At 37.4% G+C, this 25,262-nt stretch overlaps 1 long non-coding RNA gene across 1 annotated transcript in view; it reads right to left on the bottom strand.

Annotated features, from left to right (window-relative positions):
• LOC137155344 (uncharacterized) overlaps positions 1–25,060 on the bottom strand; it is a 71,078-nt gene extending 46,018 nt beyond the window's left edge. Inside the window, exon 1 of the long non-coding RNA XR_010920435.1 lies at positions 24,971–25,060. This is a non-coding gene — a long non-coding RNA (uncharacterized lncRNA). The remainder of the gene's footprint in view (positions 1–24,970) is intronic.
• Positions 25,061–25,262: the final 202 nt, after the last annotated feature.

Here is a 25,262-nt window from a genome sequence, read left to right as displayed (position 1 = left end):
CTTGAAACAAATCCAGGCAAAATTCACCAGGAGCAGAGAGACAGTTTGCACCTTATTAAGGTGTGTATAGAACAAACCCAGCTCAGCATTCCAGGAACAAAGGACTGGCCTAGGCATCAAAAAGGAACCACAATAAAGTGATGCTCACTGACTCAGGACATGGATGGAACCATACAAGGACATTGTTTGTCACCTGACCCTGAAGGGTGGGGTAAAGCCCCAGAGGGGAGAAGAAACATTTTAAAAAGGAGAGACATTTGCCATGTTCTCTCTTCTACCTCCATCTACAAACAACACCAAGCAACTGAAGTGCTGACCCAAAGGGGAGAATATGGCTGAAAGGGAATCAGTCAACTTGTGGTGAGAATCATCCTAGTTTGTAAGGTTGTGAAAATGTTAAGCTTAGTTTAGAATACATTTTGCTTTTTTTCTCTTGATCAAATCTGACTTGTTGCCCTTTGATTTATAATCACTTAAAAATCTTTCTGTAGTTAATACATTTGTTTGTTTGTTTGTTTTTATTTAAAGCAGTGCATTTGGTTTGAAGTGTGCTGGAGACTTCACTGGGAACAACAAGGCTGGTGTAGATCAATTTTTTTGTTAAATTGACGAACTGATATGAGCTTACAGTGTTCAGTGGGCAGCACTGAATATTGTAAGATGGGAGTTCCTAGGGCTGCATCTGGGACTGGGGTATGATTGGGGCCATTCTGTCGTATAATTGAAAGAGCGGCTGGCTAGAAGCACTCACTCACTCAGGTAGGAGCAGCTTGCTTGCTGGCAGCTATGCTTGAACATCTCAGGAGTGGGGGTTCTGAAAGAAGAGCAGGGTAAGACAGGCTCCAGGAGTGGGGGATTGGGGTGACACAGCAATACACCAGTCCAAATTGCACTAGGGGAAAGTCACAGTGGAATGATTGTGGAAAAAATTGCAGCTGAGTTGCGGACAAACTATGGAAAAATCATAGAAAATTAATATTGGGCCTTATTATTTGCAGTAATACAGTCCATTATTATTTTTCTGCACTTTTCCACTGTCGGCCATCTGGGGCTGAGAGCAGCGGCTCCCACTGTCAGCAGCCTGGACCGAGAGTGGGGGGCTACCGAATCTCCCACTGTCACCCTGTGCAGGGCAGGGCTCCTGCTGTCAAAATTGTGCTGAAAGCCTAATACTGCAAGATCCACAATTTCTGCAATATCACAAATTAAGTAAGGCCTTAGTCATGGAGTAATGCTTCAAAGGCTAAGCTCTATATTGCAAAATTTTCTCCAAAAATTTCAAAATCAGGAGTCCCACCATCTGGATAATGACACACCCCTTAAATCCTGGCACTGTATATGCCCTTTTAGTCATGTCTCTCCTTTTTTATGGAGTTTGGTGCTCCTTCCCCATTGCCTTTCCACAATTGTAAGAGGCTGAATACTGAATTTGCATAATTTTACAAAGAACAATTATTTATTTTTCATTTAAATAATCCTAAAATAAAGTTATTTGGTGTTCAACAGCTGAATACATGGCATGATTTATCCCAGTAGGCCATAGTGGGACAGGCTGTACAGCTTTACACTGTGATAGGGTCTCCAGAGAAGTCTTGCAAATGGAATACGCCCAGGATGGGGTTTGGCTGAATCAATGGTCTGAGCACTGTTCCCTTTCCAAGCCACCACTTTGTGGTCTACATTGTCCAGCTTCAACCCCTCAATGAAGCAAGAGTTCATGGCAGCTTAGGTGACTGCAATCCTTCTTCTGGGCAGACTTTTTTCCAGTAGGGAAAAGAGAAACATAATCCAAGATTGAATCATTCCCAAAAAGTCTTATATTATCCTTGTAACAGTAGTATTATTCACTTGGGGTGCTCAGTTTTCAAACATGGTTCCTAAATAGGGATGCCCAGTTCTGTATTAAGGCGCTCAAAATGGCAAATATGTGCTTAGAATGAGTATTTGGGAATTTAAGTAATAATTTGAGCACTTAAATGAGGAAGTGGCCTCCCAGATTAGGCTTTCAAACTTGAAAATTGGGCTCTCATAAATCCCAGTCCAAATGTCTGTCAAACAGTGCTGGTAGCGTTGAGTTTTGATATAATAAATAATAAATTGTGAAATTCATAATACATGAAGGCAGCCCCCGAAGCCAAGAAATAAAGTGCACATGTTTGCTTTATAATGAAAGCTTAGTACTGAACTAAAAATAATATTGTTTGTTTAATCTTTAAAATAATAATTATGCAGAAATACGGTATAGGAAAACTAGAACTGATCATCATATATAGAATGTGGTTATTTTTATAAGTTAAAATTCATTAGTTTTGTTTTTTACACATGGATTAAACAGCTATGAAATCCTCCATGTTCCTGAGAGCTCATGATTGTTTGGCAACATAATAAATTATTAAAAAGTGAAGATTTATAAGCTAATAAATGGAGTTGATAAAGGTTCATATTACCATGAATAGTGCTTCACTTAAAAGAAGTCAGAATGAACTCTAAATCAAAGATGAAAAGGGAATTTTCTTGAAAATAATAATTATCTGAGAACTCAAGCATTATGAGAATTCTTCAAATGTTTCAGGAAATATATGGTGTTTTTAAATAAGAGGAGAATTCACTTTTTTATTTTCTTCAAGGTCTTCTTAAAAGTGCCATACAAAAGCTACAAACAGATAACATTTAAGAGTTATAAGTTTAGAAACTGTTTAGGAAAGGAGCAAAGATTGCATGTAGAAGTTCTTTGCTGCAGACTGTGCTACCACAGTATTTTTTAATGTGTAGTTGGCTTCCGCATGTCCTAAGGTAACAACAAAAACAGATATAATATTAATCTACCTTTTACTATAATTATTTGCAGCTACAGAATAAAAGAGTCTCATTGTACAATATCACTTGTGTTTTAGATATTTGTATTGCTATTTATGTCCGGTCACTGAACCACTGATTTTCTATTTTATTTTAATTCAGAGTATTTAACTGAATAGAGAAGAATAAGAAAAACTATGCATCCAACAAAGTGGGTTTCTGCCCACAAAAGCTTATACCCAAATAAATTTGTTAGTCTTTAAGGTGCCACAGAACTCTCGCTGTTATGCTTTAAAATGTTACTGCAGTAATTGCAATATCAAACTGAAACTGGTAAAAACAATGCTGATGACTTTGAAGGTACAAAGTTTTCAAGTCTTCCCTCTCTCCTTCCCCATAGAATACCTTAATACCAATTAGCAGTAGGAAAATAGGTAATTTGCCAGTCTCATAACCAATCAGATCTGCACATCCAAATGCTGGATAAAGGCACTCTATTAAGGCACCTATGTGAAGAAAATGGGCTCCACTTATGACCTTTTTCATGCCTTCACCAGCAATACACAACTTGTGACAGGAAAAGTAGTTTTATTCTGAAAATATTAGACAAATCCTCATCCCTTGCCAATAGGAAAATAAAACATCAAGCTAGTTACACCCTGGATTTTACCTTTGACTCCTTTTTAAAATTATATTTATAGTACTACTCTCAGAAAACTACAATCACTTGCAATGCTGGGACCTGATTCTGCATCCATAGTCAATGTAAGTTTTTTCACCAGTTTCAACATGAGCAGGATTGGTCCTTACACACTGGCTTCTTGGAAATCAGTTTCTTGGTTAAATAAAGAGTTTTCTCTTCTCTCTCTTTAGTTACTTTTGAAAACAAAATTTCCAAAATAACTTCTCCCTATAACAAAAGATCTTGAGTTTTCTGTTACTATGAATATGTTTGATTATAGATCTTGTCCTTGTATTCTCTTTGGTCATACACATGCACAAAGCAACTCAAAACTGAAATATTGAAGCCTTTGTCTTCAGGACCATATGAAAATTGTACATTTACTAAATTTGAAGTATCTCTTTTCCTAAAATAACCTTAAAAGCTTGAGGCCAGACCATTATCTCCAAGTTATGACCTCAGATAGGCACACAGCATCCACTGAGTGCAATAAAGTTGTGTGTACATTTCTGATTGGAGAATTTGCCAGTAGTCTAGCCTCAAGTTTTTCTACAAAGCCATTGACACGTCACTGAGACTTATTTAATGATATCAGTGGGAATTCCACATGTTGGTCTAGGGTAGTACAAGGCTCTTATAATTCTTCCAAGAATCAAACAAACTTTTGAAAAAGGTCCAAAGTAAAGGACATTTGTTAAAACTCTCATAGCGATAATTTAAAAAGAAGACTTGGTTAAAATGAAGTCAATTTCTTAACAATAAACAGCTTAATTACCTAGAAGATAGAGCTCCATTTCTGTAAAAGATCAACACAGTTTCAATAGAAACTCCCTAATTTATAAATTAAAATGGTTTTCATGCTGCCACCCTGTGCTCTTTTTAGCACTTCAATTCTGTGAAATTGCACAAAGTCGGACATATTTTGTTCATTATTTATAAAGAAAAAACATTAGACCTGTAAGATGCTTAATTAACTTGTTGGTTTCATAAACATAAGGAATCTGGTGTGGAACAGGCTGCAGAATCTCAAATATCATTATACTTTCTGCCAGAAAGTTACTCAATAGCAACTTTTTCTTAGATGTATGGAGGTTTGGCAGGGGAAGGGACGGCAAGATATGAGGACAGAAGAAGCTGAGAGAATCCGCAACTGAAGAATAGGGTTCTAAGTACCAGGCTAGGATGATAGAATAGGAGAAAGCAATTAATTAAAAAATAATGTACTGGATTCAACTTGAAGGAATGTGAGACAGGTCTCAGATACCATATTGCTCCAGAAGGAAACTATCTAATAGTTTTATGTTGGCATAAAAAATGTGTACGCCCTTTGTCCTTGTCTGCACACCTCCCCAATGAATTACAATGCTGGAAGGGTTTCAGTACCATTTTCTTTCTTTTCTTTGTAGAAGTAATACACGTTTAACTGTACACAATAGTTCACTGTTATACTGTATATGGCAGCATTTCGGACACAATTCACATAATGGGTATAATTATGCATTCCAGGCACATCTGGAAACATAAGCAAAGTAGTATATTAGGGAGCACATTTGGGAGCATACAACGGGAGCAAATGTGTTCATCAAATATGTGACAATATGAAGGATGGAGGAGAAGGGATAAGTTTAAATGTATACAATTTTATAAATGGTTTTCAAAATTAATTTCTGGTATCTGCTACCTCTCTCTGCCTCTCTACCCATCCATCATTAACTGGCTGATTTCTTACACCTCTCACAGCAGACCAAATAAGATATTATTCAATAACAAATATTAGTGCTCAATATACAAGTGTAAGACACCAGATGAACAATCATTGATGCATAAAACAAATCAAGATCAAAGCTATTAAATCATCTACACAACAATTTGTAAAAGTTAACCAAACAGACAGTGGGAGAGGGAAAGAAGAATTAGAGCCCCATCCTCGCCTACAGAGAAACACAGTTTCCTATCCATCTTCCATCAGTAGTGGCAGGGTTTGTTCTAATGGAAGAAGACAATTTGTGCTTCATCAACCCACAAATCCAATTAGATCTGTATTAATTATGGTGTATTTTCAAGAGGCCAGGGGTCTCTCCTTGCATATGTCCTCTTGCCTCCTATTGTATAACCTGGCTCCATCAGCTCCTGCTAGAGAGCTTATTTTTTTCAGGGATTGTACCTTCCAGTGATTTTCCCAACCTGAAGGCCCCCAAAAGAGAATTTCTGCAGCTTAGAAGGGAAGTAGTCACAATTTAATAAAGCTTCAGGCTGCATTATACTGTCCCAGGTTCTCTAGCATTTCTGCTGCAAAGGGCAAGAAGAATACAGGAAACTCTCACACCATCTCATGTCACCAGCCTGTTCCCTTCAGATTCAACAAACCCAAATCCAGTAGATCTCTGCAGAGCTGGGGGAGGCAGTCTAACTAGACTCTCTCCTTCACACAATAGGCTTCCTTCCATACCCAGTGTGTGTGTGTGTGTGTGTGGTGGGGTGGAGGGGGATGTGTGTGGCCAAAAACCATTGACGATTTACTCCCAAATTATTTTTGGAACAAATGTTAAAAAAGGAGCTTGCTTGTCATGGCCGTTCCCTAATGGAATATAGGAAGGAATACGTTTGGGGGGAAATATATGACCAAGGTTTTGAGGAAAAATAAAATAAAGGTTTTTAATAAGAGGTTTAAACCAAAGTCTGTTTAAATACATGTGGAACAGTAACAGCTTTTTGATTGTCTATCTGGGAGTTTTAGTTCCAAGTGTTATCTGCACTAAATGAATAAATAAAATAGCTTTTAATTCCCTTGGCCCAATCATGTTTGGTGTAATTCCACTTACTTCATTATATAGTTACACCAGGGATGAACTTGGGCCATGTCTAGTCCCTGCCCTGATATTAATTGTAGCAATTTTGGTCATCTAAAGCTCCCAAGTAGACTACATTTATGGCATTTACTAAATCTTATAGTTAATATCACAGTGATTTAAACTTTGTCCAAATTTCTTAACCAAAAGCAGGTTTTACCAGTTTGGAGGACAGGGATCCAGTGGGGAAGGTAAAATGCTGATTAATACTGAATAGTGGTTCAGCCATTGCTAATTTTTCCTCTCATGATTCTTTCTTAGATGGGCCTAATGCAAAACTCACTGAAGTCAATGGGAGTCTTGCAGCTTCCGGAGTGTCATTAAAGTACTTCAAATACTTCACTCAGAAAGAAAAAATTAAATGCACAACTATAAAATGGGAAATAACTGGCTAGGTGGTAGTACTGCTGAACAGGATCTGGGTGTTAAAGTGGAAAACAAATTGAATATGAGTGAACAATGTGATGCAGTTGATAAAAAAGGCTAATATTCTGGGGTGTATTAACAGGAGTGCTGTATGTCAGAAATAGGAGGTAACTGTCCCACTCTACTGACCATTTTTGATGAGGAACAAAAATGGGCTTAGCTAATATATTGTGTCCAGTTGTGGATGCCAAGCTTTAAGAAAGATGTGGACAAATTGAAGAGAGTCCAAAGGAAAGCAACCAAACTGAAAAAAGGTGTAGAAAACATGACCTATGAAGAAAGGTGAAAAAAACCTAGATCTGTTTAGTCTTGAGAAAAGATGACTGAGGTGGGACCTGATAAATCTTCAAATATGTTAAGGGCTGTTATAAAGAGGACTGTGATCAATTATTCCTCATGTTCACTGAAGATAGGACAAGAAGTAATGGGCTTAATCTGCAGCAAGGGAGATTTAGGTTAAATATTAGGAAAAGCTTTCTAACTATTCAGGTAGCTAAACACTGGAATTTGCTTCCAAGGGAGGTTGTGGAATCCCCATCATTGGGGGTTCTTAAGAACAGGCTGGACAAACACCTGTAAGTGATGGTCTAAGTTTACTTGGTCCTGCCTCAGCTGGCACAGGGCTGGTATTGAGGATGTCTTGAGCTCCTTGCCAGCCCTATATTTCTATGATTCTATCCGAATTCTTAAATAAGCACAAAATCTACAACTTGTACCATCCAGCTGTTAAATACAAAAATAAGACAGGAAAGCAGGAGGAGGAGAAGGAGCTCTAAGAACATTTAGGTAGTTGTAATTACTATGAAAGCCACTTTTATCACTTCAAGCTTGCCTGTATCATTGTGACTTGAACTATCAGTGAGGCAACATCATGATATATTGTAATGGCAGAACAAAAAAGCAGTGATGCCTGAAGCACTTCGAAATTCAGAAAATCACAGGAAAATTAAACTAAAAGGCAGGATATGCCTTTTTTCAGATCTTTTCTTTCAAGGTACTTTTGGGTTAATTGGCTTCCCAGATAGGTGTCTAAGTAGCACCAGAACTCACAGAACCACTACAACTGTAAGAGATAGCTGTGCTATTTTCTTATTTTTTTCTGCCAGTAACTACATTTTAAACCTCTTAAACATTGATTACTAGAGATCTTGGAAAATCTGCACACATGCATGAGAATATCAGCAATTTAATTCTTTTTCCAAGCTATATGTAGACTGATACTCATGTCACGTATTTGGAAAGTAAGGCCAAGACCTTCAAATTTATCAATGACAGTCCAAATTTATCAATGACAGTAACTGTCTTTAATGTTGTCAAGATATGAGTAACAGAATGCTATTACCCATATGAATGGTAATTCACTAAGAATATTGTATAGCTTACGTATGTTTATTTCTTCTACGTGAAATACAATAAAAAAGTTCTTATTAATTTTATTTTATTTGTACCTGATGAAACCACAAATATTTTTAAGTTTAATTTCTTGCTTCCTCCCAGTAATCTACTACTGTTGAACTATAACTGATCGCAGTCAATCCCAACCAACCCAAACAAGTATTTTAAAGATTTTTTTCATTGTAACTAATTTAAAATTTGTAAGATTTAGGTTAGCTGAATACATTTAGAAGATATGTTATGCACGTAGTTACCATTGTGAGATGACATCAAAGTAATGTTTCTTTGACAAATTGGTATTTTTTTTCCTATCCCAAAAATATATTAAAAGCTTTTAAGTTTCAAGAAGGCTGTAGCCTCAAAGACTGTTTCAGAAATAACATTGCATTTTAAACATTAACCACCTGCTTTTTCATTCTTTGAGTGCCTCCTTGTCAGCTATACTGTCATAATGCAGAAGTTTACATACAAAGCTAACACTTTGATTCACAGCAGTCTCATATTTAGTATGCTTTTTAATGTCCCTGTTTATAAACAATATTTCATGCTTGCTTTTTTTATTTTAAAAAGGTGACCTTATTTGCAGACTCTGCGTACCTGCTTTGTAAACCCATGTGGGCATAATAATATAATAACAGAGATTCCATTAAATTTTTATATAGACCTTCTGTTGCACTTGTTTATGTATGGCATTGGCATTATTATTTCATAGCTCTCCTTTCGACCCATGGAAGCATAAGTCCATTTAGTCACTACATTTGAGTTTTTGTCAAATGTTCTCTTGCTTTCAGAGTGAGAGTCCTGGTAACACAACTCCAATGCTGCAAATCATGTTAAATTGAACCTAATTCGATGTTAAATTATTTTTTTAATGGTCTAGCTTTGTCTGTTCTGATACATTTGTGAGAAGTCTGGTTCTCTTCTCTTCAAACATAAACAGAGAAAACATTCAGAGGTTGTTAATTTCTAACCCCTTCAGTGATCAGCTAACAATATGCAGGCATGTGATCTAATTATCCAGATTGTGGTCCCTGTAATTTCAATTGTTGCTTACAAAAATAACTAAACTTCAAAACAGGGTAAAGGTGTAACCTTTAGATATTTAAATATTTGCCTTTATACATGATCTGGGAGATTGTTTTCCCTATAAAGGTTGTTCCACAGCTACATAAAATTAGGTAAATGAGACGCCTGTATTTTCTGAAATTATCACACTGCTATTAGCACCAACAAAGGCTTAATTGTGTCAGTGTGAAGGGGTACACATACTGTAGACTGAGGCCTGGCCTATACTACAAAGGTTGGTTGAAAGTAGTTGCCTTTTGTCACCACAGGTTTGCATGCATTCACATACAAATTTGATTCCAGCTTGCAGAACCCAGCTTTTCTGTTGCGCAAATAAAACCACATCCCCAAACACTACAAGTCCTCAGCTGATATTTTTCCACTGGCTGCATGCCAATGTGGATGCTGCATTACCTGTGTTGGTGAAAACAGTCCTCCAGCAGCAGCCCCGTAATGCCTGTCTCTGGGCTGCTCTGAACTCTGCTGCATTATGGTCACAGTGACCAGAAACACACCCCCTTTAAAATTCCCATTGTGTTTTGGAAATGCCTCCTTTCCTGGGATAAGCACATTTAGCCCACTTTTGTGAGCAGACAACTATAGCTCCTCATAAAGATAAAGCTCCAGATAAACCTTGTACTCCTGCTCAAACCAGGAAAGAGGTCCTATATCTTGTCTCCATAGGCTGAGAAGAAGTTGTTCAAGAACAGTTGTTGGGCAATTAACTATAAAAGGGTTAGGATATCCATGTGGACATTACAGAGTGGATGAAAGTCCTGGAGTATGACAGGGACATAAATCAACAGAATGGAAGAAACATTATGGAATGTTTGAAAGGAAATTGTGAAAACTTCACACTGAGCTCCCATAATTCTCCGATCACATTCCTGTAACCAACAATGCAAGGCAAAAAAGAATCACAAGGCACTGTGCCAGATGGTGTCACAGAAGACACTAGGATTCCTACCCACTGTATCTTCTGCCAGCACAAACTCTCACAGTGAGGAAAAGCAAAACCAGCAGAAGCAGTCAAGTGTGCATGAGCTGTACCATTTTGGTAATGTCAGTATCTGTAAGGTGACAAAAGTTCTGTTGGCCAAACTTTCTGGCCTACCCCTGGTCTAAATTAGGCAGTTAAACTTGCCCTGCCTACAAAGAGAACTAGGCATACTGCCCACTCCACCTCAAAGAAGCTGTCCTACCCACCTGGGAACCCCACCCTGGGCTCATTAAGGCAGAGATATAAAGGGAAAGGTATAATAGGCTGGAGGAAGAGAGCCTGAGGAAGAGTGAAAGTCCTCTTTTTCCACCTCCCCAGATGATTGAGGAAACAGGTCCAGCAGTTTTGCTGACCAAGCCTAAGCTAGACAGCACAGAAATCTTGAAAAATTGACTGCCTTGTTTACCCAGACTCCATCTGACCCAGGCTTTGCTCCCACAGTGCCAAAGGAGCAAAACCCTCCATGAACCTGAGTCTTTTGAGCATTCTCCCAGAGTGGAGAAATCTCCAGCAGGTGTAGAGCTGGTTCAGCCAGCTCCCAAACTAGTCTCTCTGAGCTCCCAGAGTATGTTATGCTTTGACTATCCTTATCTGGCAGAAATCACTTTCAGAGCCACATCCAGCAAGTACAGAAGTAGCCTCAGGATTAAGAAGATATAACCAGCTTTCTTGCAGCCTCCAACCTTTGCTGAGCATCCAGGCCTTTACATTAAGGATTATTTATTTTCTTTCCTCCTTGCTCTCCCCTCCCCCTTCATTGAAACAAGCAGCTCTCTTGGTTTGGTATTTTGTTCTCTTGTTGGACCAGTCTGAAGAAAGCCTCTGTCTTGATTTCCTATACACTGGCAGTGTGGAAAAATGCTCCATGCAAAGGCTTATTCCTTAAAGTGACAGGATATCACGTTTTTTTTTCCCCCCCCTACCCTTTTGCTCGTTCTCTAGCCTATAGGCCTACGCCCCACCTACACACATACACACAAACCCAAAACAACATCTAGCACTTAAGATGACTTTGGAAAAGGAATTACTACCTCTACACAACACTAGTCTATAATAGAAAGCAATCTTCAGTCAAGATATATACATAAAATTGGCATCAGCTAATATGTCTAATAGCAAAGGAACATGTGGTGTTACGTTTTCTTTTCAATATATTGGTCAAACAAAAGTTAAGTTTTAGCTCCAGCACAGACTGATTATTGGAAACAGATTTTTGTACCAAACAAATTAATAAATTCAAACAAAGCCTCCTACTTAAGAAGGAAAATTATACATATGTCTCTGAATGAAAGAAGTAATACTCTGAGTCAGGATTTGAGCAAAAAAATTAGACTGAAGCACAGGCTGGTGCAGAGTCACAGCAGACTCAGAGGCAAACCAGCAAAGGAAGAACCCTATCCCTCCCACACATATTTGATATGGATTAGAGTTATGGAGAACTATGGCATGACTGAACATGCGGCAACTTTAAGGCTCTCGCTACAAGTGAATGGCCTGTTGATTAACAGATAAGAAAGGGAATGCAGAAGCACCTGGAGGGGACAGTGATAATTTAGTGTGGAACACAAAGTTATGTGCATAATGAGCAATCATCAGCATGGAGAAAAGCAAAATATATGGGGAAGATAGGCAATTGTTTATTTAAGTTCAAAGAAGCATTTGAAAACCAAACCTGCTTGCCCAGTGAAACAGATATAGCATCAAATAGAAAGGGAACACTCACTGGATATGGGAGACAGTGAATAAAGTCTGTGGTCCAGTGAAGTAGAATTTGAGTGCCATCGTTGTCAATGTGTTGATGTAATGTGATATTAGGACTAGAAGGAAAGATTGTGGAAGAATGGGGTTTCTTTCTCCCTCCCCCACTCCAGAGACTGAAGGTCACCGATGTTGGGGATGTGGAATGACAAGACCGCGGTGGGGTAGGGGAAGCCAAGAAGCTGAGTAATGGGGGAGAGAAAGAGGAAAGATAAAGTAATGCATCATGCCATTTTAAGGTATACATGCTCTTCTGTGCAGAGAATTTCTCTATTCTGGCCCAGGATACAGGGAATCAGGATTAGGGCTTCCTTCATCCTTATCCAAAAAAATAAAAAGGAGAAGTTGCAAATAGCTTCAGCAAGAGCAGAAAATCAAAGTCCTGAACTTGATCACTGGACAAGCAAGGTGATCATTTCCCCAGCTCTTCCTTGTTTCCTATCCCTATGTCTGGGCTTGGTCAATTTAAATGCCCTCTTACTCTCAGGGCCCCTTCCTCAGCTCTCCACAGCCTTCTTGATACTTCCCTGCTGTGCTGAGACCCTAATTAATTCCCTTCCTGCCTGCCTTCATGTGGCATATGCACAAAGGCACCACAAGAATTTTTTTTTTTGTAATTCCTCACTAATCCACACCAACAATAGAAAAAGAGCTTTCTCAGCAAGAACAAACCAAATTATTTTGGTGTTTGTAGGCCAATCTCTTTTGAAGATATAAACCTAGGAAAAATGTTCAAAGAGTCAGACTTCTTTAAGCACTGTAACTTCAAAAATCCTTTTCTCATTTTATTTTCTACATTTCCCAGTAAATTTCCTCTCTGGGATGAGAAATGTCATATGAAATTTCAAAGGCTTCTTCTGGATATTAGGAAGGAAGGTATGTTTGGAAATTAGGACACTAGGATGCCAACTCTACAGAATGGCTACCGCCTCTCCACAATAATTAAAGGTTTCCTTGAGGATCTTAAGGATATATGTTAATCGTCTCCTTTCACAGCTGACTCCAGAATGTACTGCAAATTGAATTTAAAACAACATTAAAAATAGAACTGCTCACAGATATATAATGTTATGCCCCTCAGCAGGAAAACCAAAGAGATGTCAGAATTTGGTACATACCTAACTTTTCAGATACAGTTAAAGTTATTGAATGTAAAAGCCATTTGACTGTAAATGCAATCAGAATATACATTTCAGTACTGCCTTTTATACTGCAAGATAAATCCCAGGGAGCTCATTCAGGCCTACAAAGGATGCTGACAGAATGTTTCAGATACCATGTACTGAACAGTGTTTTGGTATTCTTGAAGTGTTTCTGTGAAATCTGACTCATTTAAACTGGAATACAAGAGACCAGCAAGTATTGCACCAGAAAGGAGAGTCAATATTAGTATCATTCAACCATTTCCTTTAAAATAGGCCGCTGATATTGGGCCAATCTCCCATCTTATTATGCAATATTATTGTGGCTGCCAAACAATAAAAGATTACAAGAAATTATTGAGACTGACCTGAACTGTCTATATTTTAATCCCTTTGATTTTGTACCCAAGTTCTCGCTCTCCAGGGTAGTTGCAGTTGGACATTATTGTTGCCCAATTTAGCCCAAGTGTTAAACCAATATTCAGGGCCTTGCCCGGTTGTTTCCATTCAGATGAAAAATTGATCAGATAAATCAGGTGTTGTTGTGCATACTTTATAAATGAACAGGATTGCACCAAAGAAAGTTCTGTTTTCCTGAACACAGTAGAAAGCCAATCCTGCCTTCCTAGTGAATATTCTGCCCAAAAAAAGGGTCTCTTTCTTGGCTTCCTCCCAAGGCCACACTCACACTTCTCTCACTGTCTGCTCCCTGCTTTCTCATTCCTTTCATATACACAAACATATGCACCTGCAATCAAATCAATGTCCCAGCCCCTGCATTTGCCATTAGTTTCCAGGGAAACCCCTTGGGCCATACGGCTTAGCTTCCACTGAGGCCTGGCCATGCTGGTCTATGCCTTTAGCTGAGACAATAGAAGCCACTACCAAACAAAGGAACTTTTAATTACTCCCTCATATAGCCTTAATGAAGGTTGTTTAGTACGCCATTGACTTCTATACCACGTCAGTGATTAATGACTGCTATTAACACCTGCCAGAATAGATTGTTCAATATTTTTCTGGCATTGCTATGTGCTGTGCACTGGTGGCTGCACTAGCAGTAGATGAAGTGACTCCTGTATGTATGGCTTGTACAATAGGTGAACACCAGAAGTGTTCATTGTCATGAAAGGCACAGAAACGTATCATTTCTCAAAAACAAAACAAAACAAAACAAAAACCCAACTGATTATACTATAGCTGTTCTTTTTCCCTTGTATCAGGCCTGCTTGAAGTTACAAAACAAACAACCCTTAGAGAGTTTAACCTAACTAAACAGAGTTTTAGTATCCAAAAAAAAAGATGTTTTCCTTTAGAGAGCTTTTTATAATTAAAAATTGATAAAGACTTGACCATTTATTAAATGTTTCAAAGCATTCAATCTATTATGTCTCCTTTGCAATGGATTACATTAGGATGTTTTTCTAATAATAAAAATAAAAGAATTAACCATCCCCTCACCAAGCCACCCACAGCACTGTGCAATCTTATGGAGATTTTCAAAAGCACTCAGCATTGGTCTAACTCTGTTGCCCTTGAAGTCATTGGAGGTTTAACTTGATTTAAATGGGAGCTATTTTAGCTGAGTGCTTTTGAAAAATCCTGCTCTAAAAATACAACAGAAACTAATGAAAAAAATCTTTAAATTCAAGCTGCTAAACAGCACAAGGGGAATCAGGAAGATAAGGAAGTACAAAAAGTAGCCATTAAATTATCATTTTGGGGAAAACAGAAGTTTTTAAGTGGATTTTTAAAAAGTGGGAAGAAATGACTGAGGTATTTCAGGTTCCACACCATAGATCCCATCACAGTGAAGATGAGAGCTACCATTGACCTAAGGCATGACAGAAGAATCCCTCACAGCTGGTGGCATCTAGCCTACCCATCAGGACAGTACTCAAGAGGGTCGCAAGTATAGCCAGAGTGTATACTTGTAATGGCTTTAAACACCAGTTGCATGCATGTATAATCTGTGGGCTGCATTTGGAGAACCCAGTGCAGGAAGATGTAATTTAAAGCTCCTCACACAAGTCATGTACTCCAGAGGTGATTTACTTCCAAGGAACTACCCTGCTCTTCCCTTTCCATGAAATTTCTGCTGGGGTGAGTTTTCTTTTACTCCTGCTGAGACTCCACATGGGCTCTGCTACAAGATTCCCCAGGCCACAACCATTTTTGGACAGTACTGCCCCCATTCATGTCATTGTTCCATCCCCCAATGGCCCTTCTTCCCATAACAGAGACTGTAGTCATTTTATGCCAGGTCCAGGTCCCTCCATCAGGTTTATGCCCTCCAGTAAATTATACCCTCTAATAAAATACTGAAGTTAATAGTCAGAGTCAGAGAGTCAAATTTAGCTTTCGAACTACAAGAAAAACATATGAATGGTATTGTCAGAGATTAAAATGAGAAATAATTGAAGGCCCTTCTCCCTAGATAAAGAGAATTGGTAAAACAGAGATGCAGAAGTTATTTCTGTAATTTTTCTGTTAAAATATTGAGGTCTCACACATTTAAAAGTATGATATTTCCAAAGACATTCACAAAACATGAAGTTTAATCATCCTACCACTATTTAACCTGGGCAAAACTGTTCAAACTAAACATTAAAAATTAAAATTAAATAAACTGAGGATGGCAATCATATAGATCCAGATTCAGCAATATCTTAGATCAGAAACTGGAAGCAAGTCTCGGCTTGTTCTGTTGTTTAAACACTCAGGTGAGGGTTGAGCTAAGGGTTCAACTGCAGAAAATGTTTTCCCAACATGGAGCTTCTGCTCAAGTTAGAATCTTTGTGTTTTCTTGAAGATTTGAACTTATTTGGTCTAAAAAAGAATTCTGTCTGCCTTCCACTCACTGAGCCTTTGTTTATTACTTCACTTAACCACAAGAAATTATTACTGCAAAAACAATAAGAGAAGGAGGAGAAATCTCAGGCTCAGCATAAAGTGAGATCCCTGAGAGTGTAAAACTAGTTTGCTTCCCTACATCTTTCAATTCTGTAGAGAGGAAAATACTGCTTTCATATTCCATTCATACACCAAAAAGTTTCCCTAAGTCATCTCCCTTTAGTTTGATGGAAAAAGAATTTATAGCAGTTAAGATAACATCTATCCTCATATTCCACTGTCAGTACACAAGTGTATTGTATTATTTCTTTTTGAAGGATGGCACCCACATCTCAAGACTGTTAGAAGTTTTCACACATCCCTGAAGTCTTATAACTTTGTCTCCACTTTTGTGTTGATTAATACCCAGAAGAATAAACAGAATATTTTTGCTTTAAAATTTCCCCTTAAAAAAAAACCAATTAACTTTTTTGTCTTTAAATATCATCGTTAAAATACTAACGTTGCACAGCCGCTCAAGGGGACACGTGCATATCTGGAGGGAAATATCTAATTGATCCATGTGGAAAAAGGAAAGAAAATACAATCCAGGCATTTCATAAGCAGAATTAAAAAAAAAAAAAAAAAAAACTTTAAAGGCGTTGAAGACTTTAGCTCCTAAGGGGTTCTCTCACTGTAAACAGCAGCAGTGGATGGTGTTTATAAGCTATTTACTTTGTATGCTATTATTGACTGACCTAACCTCAATACTGCTGAGCCTTTTCTTTGTAGGGGAGTTATTTTCTTATAGCTTCAGAACAGAAATTTGTAATTCTCAAGAGATCATAAAGCATGTTTGTTTTCCCAATGAAGGGAAATCCTGAACTTTACATTTTATTAGTTTCCAAAATTAGTAAGAAGTACTTTCACCTACCTGAAACTTCAACCTTCACACACCAAATTTTGTGGCTTTACAATCACATCTTCCAATTTTAAAAAAAAAATTTCTCTTCCGTGTTGCTGTACACAAAACACACTCACACTGACTGAGATGATAACAGAAATAGTGAAACTGGCAAGACAGGAAGTGCTGTCAAATGCATAAGGTAAAACTAAAAAAAGAGAAATTTTTCTCCCTCCTCTTTTAGTGATAGGAATCTTAGGTTTATTTAATAGTAAGCTAAAATATTCAACCTGAAAGGTCATTTTTTAGTTGATGGAATCTAACTATTTTGTGGTTCCCCTCAAAAAAGTAGAGAAAAAACACATCTCTAAGAGCTGGAGACTCACCAAGGTTATTACATAAATCAATAATTCAATGCCTAATTTATTCTCTAATGTAGGATATCTGTGCAGCTCAATTTTGATGGGTGCATGTAGCTGCAGAAGAATATAACACACTCCTCCAACTTGTGGGGTACACATTGCCACAAGTGCAGAGATTAGTAGCTCCCACATGATCACAAGAACTTGTTCCTTCCCTTATGCATCTTTAGGGAGAGTATTTTGATTAGAATCAGTCATGCTGCAGGCTTGCTTCTCATTTACACATGAAGGATTGTGCAAATTAAGAAGAATGTATAATGTATACATTTAATGGCTAGTGATAGTGAGCTGACTAGACACAAATTGCCCTAGATACAAACTCCCTAAAGTGCAGTCTGTCCCAACTGAGGCTCTGCCTTAGCCCATTACCGGTAGAGGGGTTAAGCTTCTCCAAGTTTTGGGTCTGTTTGATTGCTGAGCTTTGATTCAGGACCATCTCTAATGCTAACATATCCACCATAATGAGCCACCACCCTTCAACTTCTCTTCTAACATTGATTTTCTCTTAGTTTATTGTGAAGCTATAGTGAACTTTCCATAGTTAAGGATGCAATTAAGTTTCCATTATAAGTCCAAAGAATCTACCTAATAATTTATACTGGCCTCATAATAGGTACTTTTTGTCTGGGACTGTTTAAAAACAAACTTTCCTATAAAATTTGAAGTGAATAGGACCAGGGGTTTGTGAAATATGGAAACCCAAAACAGAGCTGTTGAACAAAGTTCTAAAAAGTTGCTACAAAATGTTATTGATACAAAATAAGCTTCTTTTATTCTGTAGTGCCCATTTTCAAAATTCTTAATTGAATGAAGAGAGGATTGGAAGAGGGAGGTTCTATAGTGGTAGAATTAAGTTAGTTTGGAAGCCTAGTTTAAGATGTTAACCACAAATTCTATAGTTATGTATCATTTGGAGTTTGTAAGGTGTACAGAAATTAAAATATGCCTTGAAAATATGTTGTTGACAAATTATCTCTCTCTTTCTGCCCTTTTAACTATGTGGTGGCAATGACCCTTATGCACATTCCAAACCTTATCTTCCTTGTCAAGTTAGAGTCAATTGGACCATCCCAACAGGTGGGACATATTCATTAAGCTAAAGCCAAAATACACAATTCCCAGGAAAGGAACGCTCTAAGGATTAGATAAGGAATTTTCCAACTGTCATTAGTTTCTCAAACCAAAGACTGCCAATAATTTACTTATGGAAAAGACTTCCATCGCTATTAGTCTAGCTAAGATGACAGACCAGAGCAAATGTCTCCTTTCCTGTGCAAAATACCCTGTTGTCTCCTATATGTTAATTAAGAACCAATGGAGAGATAAAACAAAACATAGATTTAAACCAGTCAGGAATAACTTACTGGTGACTCAAGAACTTGAAAGTTCTAGTGGTCAAGTAACAATATTTTAGATTTTAACTGATATGATATGCATACATTCCTTTATAAATCCTAACTAATTACCTAAAGTTATTTTTAAAATCTCTTAAGCAATTACTTTTGATATTTTAAACTTTTCCCTTTTGGACCAATCTATTCAAACAACAGGGACCACACTCTTAGAAGAGCCTTAAAAGACAAGGGCATCCTTACCACACTTCCTGTATTTTTCCAAGGAGTAAGTGTGTAGGTACTAAAGAACTGATGATTGAGGTCATAAGTAAAATACAATAAGAAACATTGGTAATTTGCATTGTTCCTTCATGAAAGTGCTGAGCCTCACCTCTAGTCTATAACAATTGCTTGCAAAACTATTGGTACATACGTAAAACAATGGCTGTGTCTACCCTTGAGTGGTAAACTTGATCATATACTGATATGGTTCTAGATGAATTAATAAATTGTTAATTGGCTAAGAATAACCAAGTGTCCTGATTACAGAAATACTGTTCAAAGATATGAAAAGAACCTACCATTAAAATTAGTAAGCTAATGTTTCCTAGACTCAATAACTCTTGGGATTAATAGAATCATAGAAAAGTAGGGCTGGAAAGGACCTTGAGAAATCATCCAGTCTAGTCCATTGCACTGAGGTAGGAACAAGTAAACTTAACTGATCCCTGACAGGCATTTGTCCAATCTTTTCTTAAAAGCCTCCAGTGATGGAGATTCCGTAGCCTCCCTTGGAAGCAAATTCCAGTGCTTAACTACCAGAATAGTTAGAAAGCTTTTCCTAATATTTAAACTAAATATCCTTTGCTGCAGACTAAGGTCATTACTTCTTGTCCTACCTTCAGTAGACATTGAGAACAATTAATCACAGTCCTCTTTATAACGGCCCTTAACGTATCTGAAGACTTATCAGGTCCCCCCACACAAACCTTCTCTTCTCAAGATTAAACATACCCAGGGTTTGGGTTTTTTTACCTTTCTTCATAGGTCAGGTTTTCTAAACCTATCATCATTTTCGTTGCTCTCATCTGGACTCTCTCCAATTGGACATAGTACTCCAAATGAGGCCTCACCAGTGCTAAGTAGAGTGGACCAATAACCTCCTGTGTCTTACATACAACACTCCTATTATTATATCCCAAAATGATATTAGCCTCTTTTAAATTGTATTACATGGCTGACTCATATTCATTTTGTGATCTACTATAACCCCACATACTTCTCAGCAGTACTACCACATAGCCAATTATTCCCCATTTTGTAGTTATGCATTCATTTTTCCTTCCTAAGTGAAATACTTTGCACTTGACTTTACTGAATTTCATCTTGTTGATTTCAGACCACTTCTTCAATTTGTCAAGATCTTTTTGATTTCTAATCCTCTCCTCCAAAGTGCCTGCAACCCCTCCCAGCTTTTTGTCATCTATAAATTTTATAAGCATACACTCTACCCTCATTATCCAAGTCATTAATGAAAATATGGAATAGTACTGGACACGACACTGGTGCTTGGGGGAACCCACTAGATACGCCCTCTCAGTCTGTCAGCTAACCATTGATGATTACTCTGTGAGTTTGGTTGTTCAACAAATTGTGCATCCACTGTGACAATCACCAGGGTTCCCAGAATTGTGAGTTACTTTGTTACCTCTCTCAATCTCAGCAAGTGAGAGTTTTGTTGCTGCTAAGCTGTGTGACAACTCCCTGACACACCAGCTTGTCTGCCTTGCCAGCAAACTCTTCACAACTCTGCGAGTCCAAACATTGTTTTTCAGGTAAACACTGAGCGTAATGAAGCCAAATAAACTGTAATTCAGTTTCTCTGTATTAGTATAGAGGAGGAAGATCTCCAAGATTACCGTTATTGCTGTGGATGTTAACAGAACCTTGAGTCAGTACTTAGGAAAGCTTATGTTTTATGGACCTGTGTTCTGATACTTTGTATCTGATTTTATTATTTAAAAAATTACGATATATAGGAATGATAAAAATAAATAATTCCAAAATAGCAGAACCAAGGAACACTAAACTCTAACTCTGCAATCAACATTCTCCAAGAGCCATAGGAGTGCTTCAACAATCACTGTGTTTAGAATATATTTAGGAGGGTTAGTCTCCACTAAGCAGATTGAGGCCTTGCACTGGCCTTCCACACTACAGGTGAATTCCACGCTAATTCAATAAAGCAGCATAAACAAACTGAAAAAGCATAGGGGAGAACAATACTTCTCCTGCTCAAAAAAATTCTCATTATTCAGTCAAAAAAACTCTTTAAAGCATACCTATATTCTTTAGGTCATTTTGTGTATTTCATTACATCTGTACTTGAAAAAAGTCAGCATGTCTTTCATATGCTGTTTCTGTGATACTTGTATCACAGAATGTATTATATATATCTTTATGTACTTTGAAATTGATTTTTGCCACCCACTGCATATTAGATTATCCCTGTAGAATTAGCAGTAATGTATAATGTTTCACATTTCAGCTTTGCATTCTAGTTTTGTATTTTGGTGATCAATAGATTTAAAGGTTAATTTTAACATATTCACAGACACTTATTCTCCTTGGTATCCGTATGCATTTCTCTTGATACGCACATGAACTTCCTCTTAGGTTTAATGAGACTTACTCCTGAGTACAATGTAGGATGAATAAAGACCCTTAGAAAACTTACGTAGCTGTTCCATATAGGGAACCAAATTTAAGAAACTGAAATCTTTTTCCCTGAGGAACAGTAAAGTAACCTTTTTGGAAAAAGTCTCACATAAATTTTTCTCTCAACTACAATAAGTTTCTGATCAATGCTTGAATTCTTTGTGGATTCCTACCTGTTCATATAATTCACCTTGCTTTCTCATTTTGTACTGTTACAATAAAATTAGTAAACCTAGTCTAACTTTCTAACTAGGCACAGTAGCCATTTCTCAGATATATTACCTGCTTCATAGTATTTCCAGCTATGTCTAGTCTGACAGTTAATTCACTTTGTTAGTTTAATTCTGTTGTTAATTGGATTGTAGTCTATTGTAATTCTACCAGTATTTATGGATCATTATAGTTGTGATGCTTTCTTGCCAGTTTTCTGGTTTATCTTAGGACGATTTAACACATTTTTCTTCCTTGAATGCCTTTTTTATTTTAGAGCCAACAAACCATTGTTTGAAAAACCTAAAAGTTTCTTCTTTAATGAAAATGATTCCCTATCAGGGAGCAGAGGGGAGATGGTGCAAGGCTCCCATGAGCAATGGGAGGAGTTGAAAAAATTGCATTATTTAATGTTTTCTCATTTATGAACTGTCGTCTTTATTAGATTTTTAAAAAGTCTGGACCTTCTAGGTCCCTGACTCAAACAGACATCTAAATGCCACCATATCACTGTGTACCTACATGTTCATCTTTAAGCTTCTGCATTAAGATGAGGTACTTTTACGTATATAAAGGTATAAACATATCAAGCAGGGTTGAAATGAATATCACAAAATCTGGAATGTTTAGTTTTTACTGCACTCTTCCCAGCAGGAGAAAATTAACTTTATCTGAGAATTCATTTAAAAGGTGTACTGTTCTGTAAAGAGATGAGGAGCAAACTCCTAATTTATCCTTTATCTGAAGATACAAAGGAACCAAGCACTCTGAGATCTGTGAAGGGTCTTGGCCAGAGAGCCTAGGCAGCCATGCTAGAAAATAGATTTGTTGAGAAACACTTTTGTGAACACGGAAGTCTAACTTGTTAAATCAGGTTTTAGTCTTAGAAGCATATTTTTACTTTTGTTTGCTTGTAGCCCTTTCTACCTTATGCTTGATATCACTTAATCCTATATCCTTTTGTTAAATAAACTTTTTACTTTTACTGTAAATCAATTCAGTGCACAGATTGAAGGGAAGGGTGTGCTAACCCCAGTTAAGGTGACAGGCTGCAGTGTATTGTCTCTTTAAAGGAGCAAAGAACTTAACTTTTATGGAATTCAGTAAGGGGGCTGGACACTGCAGGGAGATGTCTCAGGGGAACCTGGAAGTTGGGGTTCACTGTTTGTTTACTTGGTTTCATTAAGCTCAGTGAGTCATAAGAGAAATTGGGACTCATGATTTAGAGCAAGTTTCTTCCAACGGAGCACTCAAACTAAAGCTAAACAATATTACTGAATAAAATAATACTTGGTCTCATGATAGCTATTTTCTGAAAAAAAAATCAATACCAAAAAATCAATACAAGGTCAAAATGACCTGGTATTAGTTTAGGAAAACTAATATAGGGGAGGAAAAGAGGTGCAAGGTAGCTTTGTCTTCATGGAAATAGCTTCTCTGAGTAAAAAAAGACTTGATATATGGACTTCTAAATCATGCTATATAAGAGAGCCTGAGATGCTCCTTGCAAATTAGATTAGATAGGTATATGTAAAAGTAAGTAAATAATGTTAAGTAGGCAAAGAGGAGAAAAGCAAAAATTAGGGAATTGCTTACAAGAAGGAAAGCCAGTTTATCAGACATTCAACTATAGAGCTAGCCTTGCACAGGATAACAAAAGAAAAAGTGAAAAGATGTGCAACAACTGTTTCTCAAAAGAGCAAACAAAAATAAGATGAAGGCAAGAACTGCTGCCTCATAGATAGTCCTTTCAAATCAGGGAACTCTAAAATAATTTCTAATACTGTAGTTACATGACATCACAGAGCTTCAAAAGCGTAATAAAACCTAAGGGAAATGCAACAAAAAAGATATTTATCCTTATGTTATAGGAATGCCCAGCAGTAAGACAGCTTTAAAAACACATCTGGTAGGTAATAAAGGGAATCAGAACTGTCATTTTTCCCCCAACTAAGTTATGTTTTTGGAAGTTCAGAGAGCAAGCAAAATCATCCATAAGATACTTGATATCAGTTTAACAGATGCTGACATATTGTTCTCAAAAACTGAAAAGCTAAATTCTGTTTTTTAGAGGAACTGCTTATTTTGAGATAATGTTTCTTCCTTCTCCATAAGATGAATAAAAAATATCTAGCTGTCATTTGGTCAGATTCATATCAAGTAGTTAACATTTACTGTACAGTCTATAGCCCTTTTCATCACCAAAGCACTTTACAAACATTAACTAATTAATCCTTATGACATTCTTGCAAAGTGAATTAGGTATCTCTATCTTCTTTAGATGTGAAAGCTGAGGTAGCAAAGTTAAGTAATTTGCCAAAGGTCACAGAGTCATCAGTGTCATAGGATTAGAAGTCAGTAGCTCCTAGTGTGCTGTCTTATGGTTTAAACTACAAAAAAATGCTTCTTCCTGAAATAAACATGAAAGGTAGCAGATATAGATTTTCTGGCATCATCTACAAACAAAACTCAAGTTACTTCTCAGGAAGGCATAATTCCTTCCAGAACTCCCTGGTACTGCAGGAGTACCAATACTACTCAACTCCCTCGAAGTGTACTGCATACTTCCCTTCTGCAAGTAAAGTCTGATCTGTTCCACTTCCCAGTGTTGTGAGAGTTAAGGCCCAGGCCATCATCTGTTTTCTTCTTCCCCTAGAATGCTTTGCACCATAGGAGGAAGTCATTCCATTTTGGTGATTCCAGTGACTGCAAATACTATATATAAGCTGCTCTGAGGGAATGCTTGCTCCCTCTTCCTCTTTACACAACTGCAGAACAACCAAGTATAATCTGCCCCAATTGAGAAATTTTTATATCCAAATACTTTTGCACTGAATATTTTCCAGGTCTTGGGTTGTTCGTAAATTGTCCTCATTATGTCACAGTATTAAAACAACCAGGCAAAATAAGCCAGCTATCAAGAAACAAACCTAAGAGTTCTTGTAACATCTAGTTATGGCTAGCAAAGTCCCTCCAAAAAGTCTAAAGTGTTTGATTTTATCCTCTCTCTGGAATTTCTGCAAAAGACCCCATGCCATGAGCACTCGTCCTTGACACCCAAGACAAGGCAGAGAAGAAATACAACAGTCAGAATGAATGAATACAAAAAACCTCCACAAATCACTATCTGGCAGTTCCCCTATTTAAATGGGAAAACAAAATGCTTCGTTTTTGTCACCATATGATGCTCCGGGGCTATAAATCAACAGCACCCCCAAACCCACTCTCCTGATCAAAGATTTTGTCCAACAAGTACTTAACCCAGGAGAAAATCTAGACTTTTTGGCTTTTTAAACAAAGACAAAACCCATCCCTAAAATGAAAGAACACAAGGGGAAAATCTATTTTTTCCTTAGAATTACCTAAGACCAAGCCATTTTCTCAAAATGAAATAGAGAAAACAAGATACCACTACAACAGGAATAAAGCCTACTTACCAGAATCAGTCAGAAATGCTACTTCTCCCACCAACAGCAGCAGCCAGCTACAAAATGGCCTTCTTAACATTACAAGTTATTTGGCTATGCCAACTTTAAAGGGCCAACTGCAGAAAGGCTTGCTGGGGGAAAACGTTCCTATAAGAGGACACCCGTGAGGTAAGTTAGTAGTGATAAAGAAGTTTTCACTGATGTGGCATAGCTCAATGTTGAAGAGGTGTGTGTGAGAGAGAGAGAGAGAGAAGTCTTTAAATGCCTTCCTTTGCTTTTTCTCTTGCTGAGAAACTTGATG

Source organism: Emydura macquarii, unplaced genomic scaffold (assembly GCF_026122565.2).
Source record: "Emydura macquarii macquarii isolate MOO-44397 ecotype Brisbane River unplaced genomic scaffold, CSIRO-AGI_Emac_v2 contig_1348, whole genome shotgun sequence".
Lineage (NCBI taxonomy): Eukaryota > Metazoa > Chordata > Testudines > Chelidae > Emydura > Emydura macquarii.
This window is presented reverse-complemented; position numbering and strand designations above follow the sequence as displayed.